The following is a 21,853-nucleotide window of genomic DNA, read 5'->3' on the forward strand; positions in this document are numbered from 1 at the left end:
GACAGTGCCTGGGATGGGAGGGGGGCAGAGGGGAGATCAGTGCCGGGCACACATAGGGAAGGGAAAGCTTTCTACAGAACTCTGATCTTATTTATCACACGGTGCTATGAAGAGAACCTCCATCTCACACTGTTATATATCAGGGAGACGGATGGAAATCCCACTACAGCACATTATGGGCCAGATTCACATAGAATTACGCTGCTCCTGGGCAGCGTAACGTATGTGATTTACGTTACACCGCCGCAGGTTTACAGCGTAAGTGCCTGATTCTCAGAACTCTTACCTGTAAACTTGCGGCGGTGTAACGTAAATGCGCTCAGCGCAAGCCCGCCCAATTCAAATGGGGCGGGCACCATTTAAATTAGGCGCGTTCCCGCACCGAACGTACTGCGCATGCTCCGTCGGGTAAATTACCCGACGTGCATTGCGCTAAATGACGTCGCACGGACGTCATTTGTTTAGACGTTCACGTAAATGGCGTCCAGCGCCATTCACGGACGGCTTACGCAAACGACGTTGTTTTTTAAATTTCGACGCGGGAACGACGGCCATAATTAACATGGCTTAGAACAACTAGGGCTCAGCCTTAATTTTACGTTGCGTAATTCGACGGAAACAACGTAAAGTTAGATCGACGGGCAGCGCGGACATTCGGGGATCGCCGTAAGTATTCATTTGCATATTCTACGCCGACCGCAATGGCCTCGCCACCTAGCGGCCGGCCTAGAATTGCAGCCTTAGGATCCGACAGTGTAAGTCACTTACACCTGTCGGATCTTAGGGCTATCTATGCGTAACTGATTCTATGAATCAGCCGCATAGTTACGATGGGCGATACGCCGTCGTATCTCTTTTGTGAATCTGTTCCAAAATTCTGAGATCTGGACGCTAGTTGATAGTATTTAGTAGAATTCATGGTAATTTATTTTAATGCCTGTATTACACATGTGCGGTTTGTTTCGTTCTGAATTAAAATTCGGACACATTTTCGTTATTTGTGAATTCGCATATAAATCCCAATTTCCCAATTAGAAGAATACCAAATTTAAACGAATCCGAAATAACGAAAAAAATGTATTTGGACGAAATTTGAATGGTTTTCAAATTTGAAATGTTTTTGAATTCGAATAATTTTCCAATTTCCAAAGAGAAATGCCCGCCCAGACCAATTTTTTCAGCAATTGAATGACAATTGCGCGGTCATGCAACGCTGTACCCAAATATAGGGGCAGATCCACACCCACGCAGCGTATCAGAGATACGCTACGCCGCCGTAACTTACCCGGCTTTAGTTCGAATCCATAAAGATTTTGCGCCTAAGTTACGGCGGCGTAGTCTACCTCTGGCGGCGTAACGGCGCGTAATTTAAATCGGCGATTAAGGGGCGTGTTTCATTTAAATGAAGAGCGTCCCCGCGCCGAATGAACTGCGCATGCGCCGTCCCTAAATTTCCCGCCGTGCATTGCGCTAAATGACGTCATTTTTTTTTAACATAGACGTGAATTACGTCCATCCCGATTCACAGACGACTTACGCAAAAAAAATTAAAAATTCTAAATAAACGCGGGAACGACGGCCATACTTAACATGGCAAGTCTAACTATACGCCACGAAATACCAGCTTTAACTATACGCCGGAAAAAGCCGACTAGAGACGATGTAAAAGAATGCGCCGGCCGCTCGTACGTTCGTGGATCGTCGGAAATAGCCAATTTGCATACCCGACGCGGAAAATGACGTGAACGCCACCCAGCGGACGCCGAAGAATTGCATCTTAGATCCTTAGATCCGCCTGTCGGATCTAACCCCCTAAGGCTCTATACATGTATATAGGAATATAAAGAGGACCTGTCATGGCTCTATACATGTATATAGGAGTATAAAGAGGACCTGTCATGGCTCTATACATGTATATAGGAATATAAAGAGGACCTGTCATGGCTCTATACATGTATATAGGAGTATAAAGAGGACCTGTCATGTCTCTATACATGTATAGGAATATAAAGAGGACCTGTCATGGCTCTATACATGTATATAGGAATATAAAGAGGACCTGTCATGGCTCTATACATGTATATAGGAGCATAAAGAGGACCTGTCATGGCTCTATACATGTATAGGAATATAAAGAGGACCTGTCATGGCTCTATACATGTATATAGGAATATAAAGGGGACCTGTCATGGCTCTATACATGTATGTAGGAGTATAAAGAGGACCTGTCATGGCTCTATACATGTATATAGGAGTATAAAGAGGACCTGTCATGGCTCTATACATGTATATAGGAGTATAATGAGGACCTGTCATGGCACTATACATGAATATAGGAGTATAAAGAGGACCTGTCATGGCTCTATACATGTATATAGGAGTATAAAGAGGACCTGTCATGGCTCTATACATGTATGTAGGAGTATAAAGAGGACCTGTCATGGCTCTATACATGTATATAGGAGTATAAAGAGGACCTGTCATGGCTCTATACATGTATATAGGAGTATAAAGAGGACCTGTCATGGCTCTATACATGTATATAGGAGTATAAAGAGGACCTGTCACGGCTCTATACATGTATATAGGAGTATAAAGAGGACCTGTCATGGCTCTATACATGTATGTAGGAGTATAAAGAGGACCTGTCATGGCACTATACATGTATGTAGGAGTATAAAGAGGACCTGTCATGGCTCTATACATGTATATAGGAGTATAAAGAGGACCTGTCATGGCTCTATACATGTATATAGGAATATAAAGAGGACCTGTCATGGCTCTATACATGTATATATGAGTATAAAGAGGACCTGTCATGGCTCTATACATGTATATATAAGTATAAAGAGGACCTGTCATGGCTCTATACATGTATATATAAGTATAAAGAGGACCTGTCATGGCTCTATACATGTATATAGGAGTATAAAGAGGACCTGTCATGGCTCTATACATGTATGTAGGAGTATAAAGAGGACCTGTCATGGCTCTATACATGTATAGGAGTATAAAGAGGACCTGTCATGGCTCTATACATGTATATATGAGTATAAAGAGGACCTGTCATGGCACTATACATGTATATAGGAATATAAAGAGGACCTGTCATGGCTCTATACATGTATAGGAGTATAAAGAGGACCTGTCATGGCTCTATACATGTATATAGGAGTATAAAGAGGACCTGTAATGGCTCTATACATGTATATAGGAATATAAAGAGGACCTGTAATGGCTCTATACATGTATATAGGAGTATAAAGAGGACCTGTCATGGCTTTATACATGTATGTAGGAGTATAAAGAGGACCTGTCATGGCACTATACATGTATGTAGGAGTATAAAGAGGACCTGTCATGGCACTATACATGTATGTAGGAGTATAAAGAGGACCTGTCATGGCTCTATACATGTATGTAGGAGTATAAAGAGGACCTGTCATGGCTCTATACATGTATATAGGAGTATATAGAGGACCTGTCATGGCTCTATACATGTATATAGGAGTATAAAGAGGACCTGTCATGGCTCTATACATGTATATAGGAGTATAAAGAGGACCTGTCATGGCTCTATACATGTATATAGGAATATAAAGAGGACCTGTCATGGCACTATACATGTATGTAGGAGTATAAAGAGGACCTGTCATGGCTCTATACATGTATATAGGAGTATAAAAGGACGTGTCATGGCTCTATACATGTATATAGGAGTATAAAGAGGACCTGTCATGGCACTATACATGTATGTAGGAGTATAAAGAGGACCTGTCATGGCTTTATACATGTATGTAGGAGTATAAAGAGGACCTGTCATGGCTCTATACATGTATATAGGAGTATAAAGAGGACCTGTCATGGCACTATACATGTATGTAGGAGTATAAAGAGGACCTGTCATGGCTCTATACATGTATGTAGGAGTATAAAGAGGACCTGTCATGGCTCTATCCATGTATATAGGAGTATAAAGAGGACCTGTCATGGCTCTATACATGTATATAGGAGTATAAAGAGGACCTGTCATGGCTCTATCCATGTATATAGGAGTATAAAGAGGACCTGTCATGTCTCTATCCATGTGTATAGGAGTATAAAGAGGACCTGTCATGGCTCTATTCATGTATATAGGAGTATAAAGAGGACCTGTCATGGCTCTATCCATGTGTATAGGAGTGTAAAAGGACGTGTCATGGCTCTATAGATGTATGTAGGAGTATACAGCGGACCTTTCATGGCTCTATACATGTATAGGAGCATAAAGAGGACCTGTCATGGCTCAATACATGTATATAGGAGTATACAGCGGACCTTTCATGGCACTATACATGTATATATGAGTATAAAGAGGACCTGTCATGGCTCTATACATGTATGTAGGAGTATAAAGAGGACCTGTCATGGCTCTATCCATGTATATAGGAGTATAAAGAGGACCTGTCATGTCTCTATCCATGTGTATAGGAGTATAAAGAGGACCTGTCATGGCTCTATTCATGTATGTAGGAGTATAAAGAGGACCTGTCATGGCACTATACATGTATATAGGAATATAAAGAGGACCTGTCATGGCTCTATACATGTATATAGGAGTATAAAGAGGACCTGTCATGTCTCTATACATGTATAGGAATATAAAGAGGACCTGTCATGGCTCTATACATGTATATAGGAATATAAAGAGGACCTGTCATGGCTCTATACATGTATATAGGAGCATAAAGAGGACCTGTCATGGCTCTATACATGTATAGGAATATAAAGAGGACCTGTCATGGCTCTATACATGTATATAGGAATATAAAGGGGACCTGTCATGGCTCTATACATGTATGTAGGAGTATAAAGAGGACCTGTCATGGCACTATACATGTATATAGGAATATAAAGAGGACCTGTCATGGCTCTATACATGTATATAGGAGTATAAAGAGGACCTGTCATGGCACTATACATGAATATAGGAGTATAAAGAGGACCTGTCATGGCTCTATACATGTATATAGGAGTATAAAGAGGACCTGTCATGGCTCTATACATGTATGTAGGAGTATAAAGAGGACCTGTCATGGCTCTATACATGTATATAGGAGTATAAAGAGGACCTGTCATGGCTCTATACATGTATATATGAGTATAAAGAGGACCTGTCATGGCTCTATACATGTATGTAGGAGTATAAAGAGGACCTGTCATGTCTCTATACATGTATATAGGAGTATAAAAGGACCTGTCATGGCTCTATACATGTATGTAGGAGTATAAAGAGGACCTGTCATGGCTCTATACATGTATATATGAGTATAAAGAGGACCTGTCATGGCTCTATACATGTATGTAGGAGTATAAAGAGGACCTGTCATGGCTCTATCCATGTATATAGGAGTATAAAGAGGACCTGTCATGTCTCTATCCATGTGTATAGGAGTATAAAGAGGACCTGTCATGGCTCTATTCATGTATGTAGGAGTATAAAGAGGACCTGTCATGGCTCTATACATGTATGTAGGAGTATACAGCGGACCTTTCATGGCTCTATACATGTATATAGGAGTATAAAGAGGACCTGTCATGGCACTATACATGTATGTAGGAGTATAAAGAGGACCTGTCATGGCACTATACATGTATATAGGAATATAAAGAGGACCTGTCATGGCTCTATACATGTATATAGGAGTATAAAGAGGACCTGTCATGTCTCTATACATGTATAGGAATATAAAGAGGACCTGTCATGGCTCTATACATGTATATAGGAATATAAAGAGGACCTGTCATGGCTCTATACATGTATATAGGAGCATAAAGAGGACCTGTCATGGCTCTATACATGTATAGGAATATAAAGAGGACCTGTCATGGCTCTATACATGTATATAGGAATATAAAGGGGACCTGTCATGGCTCTATACATGTATGTAGGAGTATAAAGAGGACCTGTCATGGCACTATACATGTATATAGGAATATAAAGAGGACCTGTCATGGCTCTATACATGTATATAGGAGTATAAAGAGGACCTGTCATGGCACTATACATGAATATAGGAGTATAAAGAGGACCTGTCATGGCTCTATACATGTATATAGGAGTATAAAGAGGACCTGTCATGGCTCTATACATGTATGTAGGAGTATAAAGAGGACCTGTCATGGCTCTATACATGTATATAGGAGTATAAAGAGGACCTGTCATGGCTCTATACATGTATATAGGAGTATAAAGAGGACCTGTCATGGCTCTATACATGTATGTAGGAGTATAAAGAGGACCTGTCATGTCTCTATACATGTATATAGGAGTATAAAAGGACCTGTCATGGCTCTATACATGTATGTAGGAGTATAAAGAGGACCTGTCATGGCTCTATACATGTATGTAGGAGTATAAAGAGGACCTGTCATGGCTCTATACATGTATATAGGAGTATAAAGAGGACCTGTCATGGCTCTATACATGTATATAGGAATATAAAGAGGACCTGTCATGGCTCTATACATGTATATATGAGTATAAAGAGGACCTGTCATGGCTCTATACATGTATATATAAGTATAAAGAGGACCTGTCATGGCTCTATACATGTATATATAAGTATAAAGAGGACCTGTCATGGCTCTATACATGTATATAGGAATATAAAGAGGACCTGTCATGGCTCTATACATGTATGTAGGAGTATAAAGAGGACCTGTCATGGCACTATACATGTATGTAGGAGTATAAAGAGGACCTGTCATGGCACCATACATGTATGTAGGAGTATAAAGAGGACCTGTCATGGCTCTATACATGTATAGGAGTATAAAGAGGACCTGTCATGGCTCTATACATGTATATATGAGTATAAAGAGGACCTGTCATGGCACTATACATGTATATAGGAATATAAAGAGGACCTGTCATGGCTCTATACATGTATAGGAGTATAAAGAGGACCTGTCATGGCTCTATACATGTATATAGGAGTATAAAGAGGACCTGTAATGGCTCTATACATGTATATAGGAATATAAAGAGGACCTGTAATGGCTCTATACATGTATATAGGAGTATAAAGAGGACCTGTCATGGCACTATACATGTATGTAGGAGTATAAAGAGGACCTGTCATGGCTTTATACATGTATGTAGGAGTATAAAGAGGACCTGTCATGGCACTATACATGTATGTAGGAGTATAAAGAGGACCTGTCATGGCACTATACATGTATGTAGGAGTATAAAGAGGACCTGTCATGGCTCTATACATGTATGTAGGAGTATAAAGAGGACCTGTCATGGCTCTATACATGTATATAGGAGTATAAAGAGGACCTGTCATGGCTCTATACATGTATATAGGAGTATAAAGAGGACCTGTCATGGCTCTATACATGTATATAGGAATATAAAGAGGACCTGTCATGGCACTATACATGTATGTAGGAGTATAAAGAGGACCTGTCATGGCTCTATACATGTATATAGGAGTATAAAAGGACGTGTCATGGCTCTATACATGTATATAGGAGTATAAAGAGGACCTGTCATGGCACTATACATGTATGTAGGAGTATAAAGAGGACCTGTCATGGCTTTATACATGTATGTAGGAGTATAAAGAGGACCTGTCATGGCTCTATACATGTATATAGGAGTATAAAGAGGACCTGTCATGGCACTATACATGTATGTAGGAGTATAAAGAGGACCTGTCATGGCTCTATACATGTATGTAGGAGTATAAAGAGGACCTGTCATGGCTCTATCCATGTATATAGGAGTATAAAGAGGACCTGTCATGGCTCTATACATGTATGTAGGAGTATAAAGAGGACCTGTCATGGCTCTATACATGTATATAGGAGTATAAAGAGGACCTGTCATGTCTCTATCCATGTGTATAGGAGTATAAAGAGGACCTGTCATGGCTCTATTCATGTATGTAGGAGTATACAGCGGACCTTTCATGGCTCTATACATGTATATAGGAGTATAAAGAGGACCTGTCATGGCACTATACATGTATGTAGGAGTATAAAGAGGACCTGTCATGGCACTATACATGTATATAGGAGAATTAAAGGACCTGTGCCTGGCCAGTGGCCGCAATGTCAGCTGGCCACCAGCGATCGCTCCAGAGAGCCAGAATGGGGATCTGTCAATGTAAACAGACAGATCCCCATTCTGACAGGGGAGGAAAGACAGATCTGATGTTCCTAGTGATAAGGACCAGAGATCTCTTTTCTTCTCCAGTCGGTCCCATCCCTCCCAGTTAGAAACACCTCCAAGGGAACACATTTAACCCCTTTCCTGCCAGTGACATTTACACAGCAATCTGTGCATTTTTACAGCTGTATAAATGTCACTGGTCCCAAAAAAGTGTCAAAAGTGTCCGATCTGTCCACCGCAATGTCGCAGTCTCACTAAAAATCACAGATCACTGCCATTACTAGTAAAAAAATAATAATAATAAAAATGCCATAAATCTATCCTCTACTTTGTAGACGCTATGACTTTTACGCAAACTAATCAATATACACTTATTGCATTTTTTTTACCAAACATATGTAGAAGGATACGTATCAACCTAAACTGATGAACAAATGTTTATTTAAATTTTTTTGGATGTTTATTATAGCCAAAAGTAAAAAAATATATATATATTTTTTCAAAATTGTTGCCATTTTTGTTTATAGCACAAAAAAATAAAAAACACAGAAGTGATCAAATACCACCAAAATAAAGTTTTATTTGTGGGGAAAAAAGGACGTAAATTTTGTTTAGGTACAACATCACACAACTGCACAATTGTCAGTAAAATGCAGTGTCGAATCGCAAAAAAAATTCTTGAAGCGCATTATTTCTATTATTACATTGTTATATAAAATAGTTCAACTCACCATAATGCAGAATAAGTGGGAGCCCCGAATGTGTCACTTGCCACGTCACCTGCCACCAGATGCAGATTGTCACTTGGCACATGTTGCGGATTGTCACTTACCTCGATGTCACACATTGCGAATTGTCACCTGTCAGCAGATGCGGATTGTCACTTGCCACGCCACCTGTGGATTGTCACCTGCCACACTTTGTGAATTGTCACTTGCCACGTCACCTGTGGATTGTCACCTGCCACACGTTGTGAATTGTCACTTGCCACGTCACCTGCCACACATTTCAAATTGTCACTTGCCACATCGTCACCTGCCACACTTAGCGGATTGTCACTTGCCACAACGTCCTCTGCCACACATTGCGGATTGTCACTTGCCACCTGCCACAGGTTGCAGATTGTCACTTGTCACGATGCCACCTGCCACACGTTGTGAATTGTCACTTGCCTGGTCACCTGCCACACATTTCAAATTGTCACTTGCCACACGTTGCAGATTGTCACTTGCCACAACGTCCTCTGCCACACATTGCGGATTGTCTCTTGCCACCTGCCACACATTGCGGATTGTCACTTGCCACGATGTCACACATTGCGGATTGTCACTTACCACGATGTCACACATTGCGGATTGTCACTTGCCACAATGTCACACATTGCGGATTGTCACTTGCCACAACGCCACCTGCCACACATTGTGGATTGTCACTTGCCACAATGTCACACATTGCGGATTGTCCCTTGCCACGTCACCTGCCACACATTGCAGATTGTCACTTGCCACAACCCACCTGCCACCTGCCACACATTGCGGATTGTCACTTGCCACCTGCCACACATTGCGGATTGTCCCTTGCCACGTCACCTGCCACACATTGCAGATTGTCACTTGCCACCTGCCACACATTGCGGATTGTCTCTTGCCACCTGCCACACATTGCGGATTGTCACTTGCCACAATGTCACACATTGCGGATTGTCACTTGCCACAACGCCACCTGCCACACATTGCGGATTGTCACTTGCCACGTCACCTGCCACACATTGCAGATTGTCACTTGCCACAACGTCACCTGCCACACATTGCGAATTGTCACTTGCCACTTCACCGGCCACACATTGCAGATTTTCACTTGCCACGTCACCTGTCAGCAGATGCAGATTGTCACTTGCCACGTCACCTGCCACACATTGCGGATTGTCACTTGCTATGTCACCTGCCACACATTTCTGATTGTCACAACGCCACCTGTTGCAGATTGTCACTTGCCACGTCACTTGCCACACGTAGGGGATTGCCACTTGCTGTGAGTAAAGTGATGTGAGTAAAGTGCTGTGAGTAAAGGCAGGCATTTCTCTGCTGCCCAAGGCTGTAAAGTGCAGTGATGCAGGGCGGGCAGAGATGATGTCATCTCCCTGCTTCCCAGCCCGCTGATTGGCCAGCAAGCCCGTTCACCTAATTGGCCAGCAAGTCCATCACCTGATTGGCCAGCAGCTGCCGACCCACCCGCTGACTGTTCCCTGTTCTGCCCGCACGCACGGCGCTTGGCGTGGGATCTACAGCGGAGTGGGCGGAACGGGCTGGGTGGCGGGCGGCAATTCGACGCCCCCCCTAAAAGTGCCGCCTGGGACCAGGGTTGTATCGGGTCCCATGGTAGGGCCGGCCCTGCTTCTACATATTTTTGATTAAAAAAATCTCAATAAGCATTTATTGATTGGTTTGCGCAAAAGTTATAGCGGCTACAAAATAGTGGATAGATTTATGTCATTTTTAAAAAAAATGTTTTACTAGTAATGGCAGCGATCAGCGATTTTTATCGTGACTGCGATATTACAGCGGACACATCGGACACTTTTAAACATTTTTGGGACCATTCACGTTTATACAGCGATTAGTGCTATAAAACTTCACTGATTACTGTGTAAATGTGACTGGCAGGGAAGGGGTTAACACTAGGTGAGGAAGGGGTTAAATGTGTTTCCTAGGGAGTGATTCTAACTGTAGGGGGAGGGGACTGACTGGGGGAGGTGACCGATCGGTGTCGCTATGTACAAGAGACACAGATCGGTCTCCCTGACAGGACGTGGATCTGTTTGTTTACACACACCGATCCACAGTCCTGCTCAGTTACTGGTCAACCGCGGTTCCCAGTGATCGTGGTTCCAGGTGACGCAGCGGCGCGCACGTGCTCCCTCGTGGCTCGGGAAGGCATAGGTCAGGTCACTACCATCAGTGTACATAGGTCAGGTCACTACCGTCAGTGTATATAGGTCAGGTCACTACCGCCAGTGTACATAGGTCAGGTCACTACCGCCAGTGTACATAGGTCAGGTCACTACCGCCAGTGTACATAGGTCAGGTCACTACCGTCAGTGTCCATAGGTCAGGTCACTACCGCCAGTGTACATAGGTCAGGTCACTACCGCCAGTGTACATAGGTCAGGTCACTACCGCCAGTATACATAGGTCAGGTCACTACCATCAGTGTACATAGGTCAGGTCACTACCGCCAGTGTACATAGGTCAGGTCACTACCGCCAGTGTACATAGGTCAGGTCACTACCGCCAGTGTACATAGGTCAGGTCACTACCGCCAGTGTAGGTAGGTCAGTGTATGTAGGTCACGGGCCAGCCCAAAAAAAGCGTGCGCGTGTCACATATCCGCCCCTGCCGGAAACTGACTGCATGGTGTGAACTAGAGCCATTGGAATACACGGAAAACACTGTGCATGCATTTTTAGTGCAGAAAAAATGCACACAAAACTGTACGGAACTGCGTCTGGTGTGAACTGGCCCTAAGAGGGATAGGGCGCTTTCAATTTATTTTTTTCTTAAATAATTTCATTTTTTTAATTATACACTGTCCCTTTAAAAACAAACATTTCTGATCACTTTTATTGCTGTCAGAAGGAATGTAAACATCCCATGTGACAGTAATAGGAGGTGACAGGTCCTCTTTATGGAGAGATCTGGTCTATAAGACCCCAAATCCCTCCTTTACACTTTAAAGCAGAGGTTCACCGGAATTTATTTTTTAAAAGCCAGCAGCTACAAATACTTACCTGTCCAGGTCGCGCCCGACTTCGGCAGCGCTCTGGCTTCACTGCCCGGTTCCCTACTGCGCATGCGCGAGTCACGCTGCGCCGTCCTCACTGGTCCCCGCTGTGTTCTGGGAGTCGAGCGTTTCCCAGAACACAACGGGGGGGGGGTCGACGCAAAGGGGCAGGACTCCCACAGGAGTCTATACCTGGAAGTGGGTGCAGATACCTGTTTTATACAGGTATCTGCAATTGTCCGGTCGGGCCTACACACGACCGAACATGTCTGCTGAAACTGGTCCGTCGGACCAGTTTCAGCGGACAGATCCGGTCGTGTGTACGGGACCTTAGGGTTTACAACCACTTTAAGCCTTTTGTAAACCGGAAGTGATGTCACGACATTGCTTCCTGGTTGCTAGATCTGAGACCCAATTGCGGCTTTGTTCGGGTCTCCGGCCAGTCGGTGGGACGAGAGAGCCAGGGCAAACTGCAGAAGCGGGGGAGGGGATAACAGCCGAGCGGTTACTTAGCTGAATCGGTTGACATCCCAAAAAAGCCAACCAGGGTTAAAATGTCCGCGGGGTCGGGTGCATGTGAATGTATCCTGTGCACGGACGGGTTCGGGACATTTAGCAGTGGAGGGCTGGATGCGGCCCGCGGGCCATAGTTGAAAGTTGAAGTTGAAAAAAGGCGCACCAAGTTATGGTCCCAGCAGGAGGGGGGGGGGTATCATCGGTAGACGATCCAGTCCTTATGCTCCATAGTAGGACAGCGCTGTAGACACTGCTGGTGTGGGAAGCCGGCTGCGGTGGAGGAACTCAAAGCGAGGCGTGTGGCTCGCATGGTAGGATGGCGAGGAAGGATGACGTCACCGGTATGCAATGCTTTTCATGCGGCTGCTGATGGTATGGCAGCCCGCATTTCAACCAGTAATTTCACAGTAAATAGATAAATCATAAATGATTATGTTATGACATATAAATATTCGATTTAGCTTGAATAAAACAGGACCAGATTCTCATTCTCCCTGGAATTGTGGGTAAATCTTATACACATAAACATGTTTTTTCCTTCTAGTTAAGAGGGCGGGGCTGGAAGGGAGCATATGTCTTTCAGACACACGCCCCCCTTTTATGACACTACAGTGGGAGGCGTGCCTCCACTGCAGAATTTTTATTGGGCAGCTTGGACCACTGTTGCTTTACCATTGGTCCAAGACTCCAAGCTGTCCACTGAGCTCACTGCCTCTGACAAGAAGTGAGGAGAGGCACTGTGATCTCATCCTCTCAGTCTGCTGCAAACAGAGTGTGTCAGCTTGTATTTATACTGGCCGCTCTGTATGTAGCTTCTGACAGGCTGCACAAGTAGTCCCGTATCTCCTGGACCATAGGTCCAAGGAGCCCCAAATTTTGACCAGTGGACTTCAGCTACCCCCCCCCCCCTCAAAATCGGTGACACCAGATCGCCAAGCTAAGACCCTCAAAGTCGATCTTTTCTTTTTTTTTTTTTATGTTCATGACAGGTGAGGCTCTGCCTCACCTGCCTCCACTGACTGCACATCCCTGCTTCACCACACCTGGTTGGGCGGACCCCACTACCTAAAAAAAGGTAATTATGAACCTTTGCAGTGTATAAGTGACACTGCTTCCACTGACAGATCAAATCCAGTCCACAGCTCTCAGCGTAGTGTCATATAGGTAAGAGGCAAAAGGAAAAAAATGACCCATACAATGTATTTATTAAGAGTAAAAATACCACTCACGATTCAGGAGTCAGACACCGGTAATATTTCAGTACTGTCTTCGTCTTGCACAGCTCCACCCAGCGGCACCGCCCAACCTCACGTATTGCCCACGTAGTGCCCAATGGCCTTTCTCAAAGGTCTAGGCTAGTGGACGGCACCACCCTTTCTGTTTATATGCAGTCAGGTTCCCATGGCGACCGCCGGAGACGGGCTCCCGCCATGATACCGGAGATATATACATAATATTTATCTATATACAGGCTTTCCAGGCAAGCCTGGCACTGTTCCAATCAGCGCGACACCGATTTTGCGGCGCGCACCGATCTCCAAAAGAGGGTGCAATTTCAGGTGCGACTTCAATAGACATCTGTGCATGAAGCCTAACAGATGTCTATCAAAGTAGCACCTGATATCGCGCTGTCCCGCGCGATTTCAAAGTAGCATGCATGTGAACCAGGGCTAAGTGACAAAACAGAGACTAAGCACTATATATACACATCATGCAATAGCCCCATCTAGTGGCGAAAAAGTACATAATCTATTTCATATAGTCTACTAACTATATTGTCAAAAGTATTGGGACTCCTGCCTTTACCCACACATGAACTTTATTTAGGGTGACCAGACATGCCCGGTTTCAGGGGACAGTCCCCGGATTGCGGATACTGTCCCCCAGACCAATTCTGTCCCTGGTTTTGTCCCCAGATTGGATTTGAACAGGGGCTGGGGCAATTTCAAAGACAGTCAGTGTAGACTAAAAAAATAAAAAAATAATCTGAATTACAAACCCCCGCTCCGCCGCTCCTACTAGCTTAGGGGGTGTATTGTATTCCAATATCTGTGCCCCTTTCTGATGATCATGTGCTGGTCGGAGCGGAGGGAATATTTCTTCAGCTCCGCTCGCATGTTCTTCTGCCTTGTTTCAAGTCCCGGCCATCTGCCTGCTTATCTTGTTGCCTTCCCCAGAGGAGTGATCTTCCTCCGCTCCCCACCAAGTAGTACCAATGGCCTGGAGGGTAAGACTTGAGAGGCTGTGAGGCGGGTGGCGGTGATGGGCAGAGTTGCTGATTGCCGCAATTACTAGTAAAAAAAAAAAAAATATGTCCCCGGATTTCATTAAAAAAATCTGGTCACCTTAACGACATCCCAGTCTTAGTCCGTGGGGTTCAACATTGACTTGGCCCCGCCCTTAGCAGCTATAACAGCTTCACCTCTTCTGGGAAGGCCGTCCACAAGGTTTAGGAGGGTGTCTATGGGAATGTTTGATCATTCTTCCAGAAGTGCATTTGTGAGGTCAGGCACTGATGTTGGACGAGAAGACCTGGCTTGCAGTCTCCGTTCTAATTCATCCCTAAGGTGTTCTATCAGGTTTTACACTGTTGTGTCATCTGTTGTCTCATAATTCATGTAGAAAGAAGAAGAGCTTCCACAGGTCATCTTCAGCAACACATGTTTATAGCACTCTGTAGATTAGCTTGGGATTAAATAGGGAGGCACAGATGGGGATTGAACCCATGATCTTTGGTTTACGAGACCAACGCCTTACCACTTGGCCACAGCGCCCTCTACAAGACAAGTGGTTTTATGTTTAAGCACTAAGAAAGCACACAAGTTATATTTGGTCATTATAGCCTAGGTCATCTTCATGTTGAGCAAAAATTATTTTTCCCAGATCCTCAGAGAGTTCTTTGCCATGAGGTGCCATGTTGTCCTTCCAGTGACCAGTATGAGAGAGTGAGAGCGATAACACCAAATTTAACACACCTGCTCCCCATTGTCGCCACTGTGCCAATTGATGCCACTGCCACTGTGCCCTGTAAAATGCCTCTCCCCCTTACTTTCTGGGGTCGGCCATCCTCCTTCCACGTCCCTCGATGTCTTCTCCTGCCCTCGATGACGCTTCAGCCAATCAGGTTACCGGTAACCAGATCCGGTGAACCTGATTGGCTGAGACGCCTGTCAGTCTTATCCAAAGAACGCACCCCCGTACGTCCCTTAGATAAGTATCTGAAAGCTGAATACAGCCTGAGGGCTGTACTCGGAAAGCCTATCAGAGCCGCTGGCCGGCGCTCACCATCCGAACGGCTATCTGAATAGTCGGCGGCAGCGGCAACAATACATAGATTCATGAATCTATGTATTGTAATCAGTGGCATTGCGAGAGCAAGAGGGGCCGGTGCTCCGGAGTCCTCTATGGACGCACCGCCACTGTTTATAGCACTCAGTAGATTAGGTTGGGTTTAAAGAATGAGGCACAGATGGGGATTGAACCCATGATCTTTGGTTTAAGAGACCAACGCCTTGCCACTTGGCCACTGCGCCCTCTATAGGTGAGGTGGTTGTATGTCACAAGTTGTATTTGATATTTGTATATATGACAAGTCAATGTGATTATTCCATCTAGTGTGTGATATTTAGTAATATTCTGCTACTGGAATAGATAAGAAATGGAGGGGGGAGGGGTTATAGACACACAAGTATCACACAGAGGATGTCCCTGTATCTGTGAAGTTATTTCCTTACAGGTCGTCTTCACCATAAGTGATGTTTATGTGGTTCACTAAATTATCACAAATGTTTATTACATTACAGAACCAGGCACAGATGGGGATTGAACCCATGATCTTTGGTTCACAAGAACAACGCCTTACCACTTGGCCACTGCGCCACATATATGAGACTGCCTTCCATCAAGAGTAGGGGAGGGGGGACACACAAAAGATCAGAATTTGAGGAGCATAGCAGGAGAAGGCTGTGCCTGCCATGGAATATACAGGCAGGTGAGTAGGTGAGAAGAAGAGTAGAGGGGAAAGGTTCCAATAAACACAAGTTCACTTAATCAACTCATTTGGGAATTAGAGAACGAGGCACAGATGGGGATTGAACCCACGATCTTTGGTTTACGAGACCAACGCCTTACCACTTGGCCACTGCGCCACTTATATGAGTCTGCCTTCCATCATATGTAGGGGAGTAAGGGAGAAGAGGAGTAGGGGAGAAGGGCAGAAGAGGAGTAGGGGAGTAGGGGAGAAGAGGAGTAGGTGTGTAGGGGAGAAGAGGAGTAGGGGAGTGTAACGGATTATGGACTATTCTGCCTGGACATTGATAATAATTGCAGGATCTTGAGAGACTACAAGATGTTGGTTAATTGTGAGCCCAACCAGTCAATATTCTATGACTCAGTCTAGTGACATGCTAATTGCGTCAGGGCCTGGGAGACAGTCCATTGTCCTTGTATAAAGGTGTTGTAATGGACAGGTGTTAATCCCAGGTCTGCTCTCAGAACTATAATTATGCATGCTAAAAACTGTTTATGTGTGATAACACTGTCTCTGTATGCGGAGACGAAACGTCTGCCTAGGAGACGGAGTGGGTGAAGGTTTTGTTGTTATTAATTAAAGAATGTTTAGTAATTAGCCTTAGTGTGTGATGAGGGGGGGAGTGTCATTTGTTTCTGTACAGTTGTAACCAGATATAAGGAGGAAAAATGTGGCAAATAAAGTCTGTCTGCTTGACCCTTCAAACGTAGCCCGTCTCGTTTCTTGGAAGGGCGTTCGATGGGATATACCGGCGGTACCTGCATATCGCAGCTTGCCAGGGAAAAGGACGTCTCCAACGGCTGAGACCCTCACTCAACTTGGGTAGCCGTTACATTGGTTGGCAGTGGTGGGATGGTCCTTTTATCCAAAGAGCAAGTGCTGAATGGAGTCGCAGTACGCCAGGCTGAAAAGATCCACACTAAAAGATCTATTGGAGAGTCGTGGTAGGAGCGCCAGCAACAGACCACAGAGGGAGCTGATAGCTGAACTACGGGAGCTGGACAAAATGGATGGATCCATGGAAGGAACGGAGCCCCTTGCACCTGTCAGCAAAGAAGATGTAATTACTGGGATTGTACAGCGGAGATTATCCTTGTATCCAGAAACGTCCGTGGAACTAATCAACCAGCTGTTTCGGGAAGCAAGGGAAGAGATACAAACGAAGAGGGGACAAGAACTGGAACTGGTAAGAGCGAGACAGCCCATTACACCTGCAGTTCCTACCCCCCCACCTGCTGCTACAGGAAAGAAAATACTGTTCACTGCATTTAAAGCTTTTGTAGAAAGTGAGGAGGAAATCGATGGATATTTGGCGGACTTTGAGAGGCAGTGCTCACTACACCAGGTACCACCAGACCAATGGGTCACTATTTTGTCGGGGAAATTGTCGGGCAAAGCCAATGAAGCCTTTCGGGCTCTTGCTCCAGAGGATATTTTACAATACCAGCAAGTTAAAAAGGCGCTGCTAACCCGATACGCCGTAACGCCAGAAGCCTACCGCCGGCGCTTCCGGGAGTCCAAGAAGATGGCTGTGGACTCCCACATGGAATGGGCCAACCAGTTACAAAGGGTGGCATCCCTTTGGGTCCAAGGGTGCAAGGCCAACACCGGGGAGGAAGTATTGCAGCTGTTCCTAATGGAACATTTCTTTCAAGACCTGGCCGCAGACATACAAGACTGGGTACGAGATCGCCGGCCCGCTAACTTAAACGAGGCGGCTCGGCTAGCAGATGAGTACGCGGAGACAAGGAAAGTAAGCCAGGGTACTACACGGCTGGCTCAGAAGGTAGAACCGCGTACTCCAACCGTCACCCCATGCCCAGAGTTTCGGGCTCCAGTCCCACCACGTCCTCAGGGGCCTAGCAACTAACCCCGGGATTCGCCTAGGGTGACGTGCCATCACTGCAGCGACATGGGACATATTGCTCGTTATTGCCCTTTGAGAGCTACAAATAACAATTGGAGACGCACAACACCCAACACAGAGGTCACTCCATCACGTCCCTCTGCGGACCACTGCCTGGAGACCGAAGGGGGCCCTGAGGAATGTCTGGGAATTTGGTATGAGGCAGACCCAATACAAGCGGCCTCTCCGGATAACCGTCAGCATCACCGTCAGGAGGTACGAGTGAATGGACAAGTAGCACAAGGCCTAAGAGATTCCGGGACTACTATCACTCTGATTCAAAAACATCTGGTAAAGCCAGAGAACGTGTCCACTCGCACAGTTGCCGTCCGGGTCGCAGGGGGTGCTGTATTTCGCGTACCCACCACCCGGGTGCACTTAGACTGGGGAGCCGGGTCAGGAAAGACCACAGTTGGTATCATGGACAACCTACCTGCCGAGGTGGTGCTGGGCAACGACATTGGCCCTCTGACTTCGGCTTATTTACCTACACCTGCTGCTGCTTGTGCCGTGACCACCTGCGTTGCTGGAATCAACCCACTTGCTGCTGAGAACCGGGTAAGACTACCTTCCCCGACATGTACTGTAGATCCGGCACAATATCACAGTCTAAAATGGGAATGTGACAAGTTGGCCAGTGAGAAATCAGAGATGCAACGACACTATGTCACGTATTATGAGATGTCCCGTGGCTTGAACATTGAAATGCACAAACAGGCGGAAATTGTCAAAAGATTAAATGGGATTTGCATCCAGGTGGTGCCGTATCTGTCCCAAGAGCATCAGCAACAGGTTTTGGGAGCCATTGAGAGAGCAAAGCAAGTGACTGTTCCAGAATTGAATTCTATTATTCACCGTCACCATCAGCTACCGACCTGGTAAGCCAATGGGAAGGCCGACGGACTGTCCAGGCAAACTGAACTTTTACCCTAACAGCAGACCGGACATCCCCAAGTTGATCCGAAAAGGATCAATCCAGGTCTGCCGGAGTGTTCCACAAAAGGGGGGCAGTGTAACGGATTATGGACTATTCTGCCTGGACATTGATAATAATTGCAGGATCTTGAGAGACTACAAGATGTTGGTTAATTGTGAGCCCAACCAGTCAATATTCTATGACTCAGTCTAGTGACATGCTAATTGCGTCAGGGCCTGGGAGACAGTCCATTGTCCTTGTATAAAGGTGTTGTAATGGACAGGTGTTAATCCCAGGTCTGCTCTCAGAACTATAATTATGCATGCTAAAAACTGTTTATGTGTGATAACACTGTCTCTGTATGCGGAGACGAAACGTCTGCCTAGGAGACGGAGTGGGTGAAGGTTTTGTTGTTATTAATTAAAGAATGTTTAGTAATTAGCCTTAGTGTGTGATGAGGGGGGGAGTGTCATTTGTTTCTGTACAGTTGTAACCAGATATAAGGAGGAAAAATGTGGCAAATAAAGTCTGTCTGCTTGACCCTTCAAACGTAGCCCGTCTCGTTTCTTGGAAGGGCATTCGATGGGATATACCGGCGGTACCTGCATATCGCAGCTTGCCAGGGAAAAGGACGTCTCCAACGGTTGAGACCCTCACTCAACTTGGGTAGCCGTTACAGGGAGTAGGGGAGAAGAGGAGTAGGTGTGTAGGGGAGAAGAGGAGTAGGGGAGAAGAGGAGTAGAGGAGTAGAGGAGTAGGGGAGAAGAGGAGTAGAGGAGTAGGGGAGAAGAGGAGTAGAGGAGTAGGGGAAAAGAGGAGTAGAGGAATAGAGGAGTAGGGGAGAAGGGGAGTAGGGGAGAAGAGGAGTAGAGGAGTAGGAGAGAAGAGGAGTAGAGGAGTATGGGGTAGGGGAGTAGGGGAGAAGAGGAGTAGGGGAGTAGGGGAGAAGAGGAGTAGGGGATTAGGGGAGAAGAGGAGTAGGGGAGTAGAGGAGTAGGGGAGAAGAGGAGTAGGGGAGTAGGGGAGAAGAGGAGTAGGGGAGAACAGGAGTAGGGGAGTAGGGGAGAAGAGGAGTATGGGAGTAGGGGAGAAGGGGAGTAGGGGAGAAGAGGAGTAGGGGAGTAGGGGAGTAGAGGAGTAGGGGAGAAGAGGAGTAGGGGAGAAGAGGAGTAGGGGAGTAGGGGAGAAGAGGAGTAGAGGAGTAGGGGAGAAGATGAGTAGAGGAGTAGAGGAGTAGGGGAGAAGAGGAGTAGGGGAGTAGAGGAGTAGGGGAGAAGAGGAGTAGGGTAGTAGGGGAGTAATATGTCACCCTGTGAAAATGTAATGTTTCTTAAGTGGAAAAAAGATGTGCTGACAACATTTTGTACATGTGGATGAAAGGTTAAATTAGCATCAAATATCACCCCTAGATTTTTTCAGCTTAGAAGTACAGTGGAACCTCGGATTGCGAGTAACGCGGTTAACGATCCTTTCGCAATACGAGCGCTGTACTTCCTAAAATCCTAACTCAGTTTGCGAGTGTGGTCTCACAAAACGAGCAGTATTCAGGCCACAGCGGTGTGCAGTACCACGTTTGGCCTGAGGTGGGGATGCCGAACGGCGCCATTCGGAAATGCACAGAAAGGCCTGAGGACAGCTCGGCTAACCTCAGCAAATCTCGGAAGGCGAGTCTTTCCGAGGTCAGCCGAACCATCCTCGGGCCTTTCCAGCCATTTCCGATGCTTTCAGGCGCGCCCTCCGCATGCAGTATTGCATACCATTGAAGTCAATGCGGAACAAGTTATTTTCATTTCCATTGACTTCAATGGGGAAACTCGCTTTGATATGTGAGTGCTTTGGATTACGAGAATTCTCCTGGAATAGATTATACTCGTAATCCAAGGTTCCCCTGTACATTGCCATCTATAGATAGACTATTAGGACCGGCCTCATATAATTGATGAAGGTTCCAATAAACATGACTTCACTCAATCAACTTGTTTGGGAGTTAGAAAGCGAGGCACAGATGGGGATTGAACCCATGATCTTTGGATTACGAGACCAACGCCTTGCCACTTGGCCACTGCACCCTCTATAGGTGAGGTGGTTGTATGTCACAAGTTGTATTTGCACATCTGACAATGTGAATCTTGCATCTATTGTGTGATTCCACACATGATATTTAGTAATATTCTGTGACTGGAAGAGATAAGAAATGTAGGGGGGGAGGGGTTATAGACACACAGAGGATGCCCCTGTATCTGTGAAGTTATTTCCATACAGGTCGTCTACACCATAAGTGATGTTTATGTGGTTCACTAAATTATTACAAATGTTTATTACATTACAGAAAGAGGCACAGATGGGGATTGAACCCATGATCTTTGGTTTACGAGACCAACGCCTTACCACTTGGCCACTGCGCCACGATATAGATTTTTCCCAAGTCACATGTTTAGATTCCGAGGCTCTAATTGGCTTTAAAAAGGTTAGGCTTGCAGCGCAGAACCCACCCACTTGTGACACTAGCGAATTAATATTTGCTATTTTCTTCCGGCTTCT

At 45.4% G+C, this 21,853-nt stretch overlaps 5 non-coding genes across 5 annotated transcripts; all 5 read right to left on the reverse strand.

Moving 5' to 3' along the window:
* Positions 1 to 15,162: 15,162 nt before the first annotated feature.
* On the reverse strand, positions 15,163 to 15,234 carry TRNAT-CGU. The gene has a single exon. It is a non-coding gene; the product is annotated as a tRNA-Thr (tRNA).
* A 687-nt stretch (positions 15,235 to 15,921) lies between these two features.
* TRNAK-CUU lies at positions 15,922 to 15,993 on the reverse strand. The gene has a single exon. It is a non-coding gene; the product is annotated as a tRNA-Lys (tRNA).
* Positions 15,994 to 16,267: 274 nt separating this feature from the next.
* On the reverse strand, positions 16,268 to 16,339 carry TRNAT-UGU. Its single transcript has one exon. It is a non-coding gene; the product is annotated as a tRNA-Thr (tRNA).
* A 197-nt stretch (positions 16,340 to 16,536) lies between these two features.
* On the reverse strand, positions 16,537 to 16,608 carry TRNAT-CGU. The gene has a single exon. It is a non-coding gene; the product is annotated as a tRNA-Thr (tRNA).
* Positions 16,609 to 21,645: 5,037 nt separating this feature from the next.
* Positions 21,646 to 21,717, reverse strand: TRNAT-CGU. The gene has a single exon. It is a non-coding gene; the product is annotated as a tRNA-Thr (tRNA).
* Between the last annotated feature and the right edge of the window lie 136 nt (positions 21,718 to 21,853).

This window comes from Rana temporaria, chromosome 1, assembly GCF_905171775.1.
Source record: "Rana temporaria chromosome 1, aRanTem1.1, whole genome shotgun sequence".
Lineage (NCBI taxonomy): Eukaryota > Metazoa > Chordata > Amphibia > Anura > Ranidae > Rana > Rana temporaria.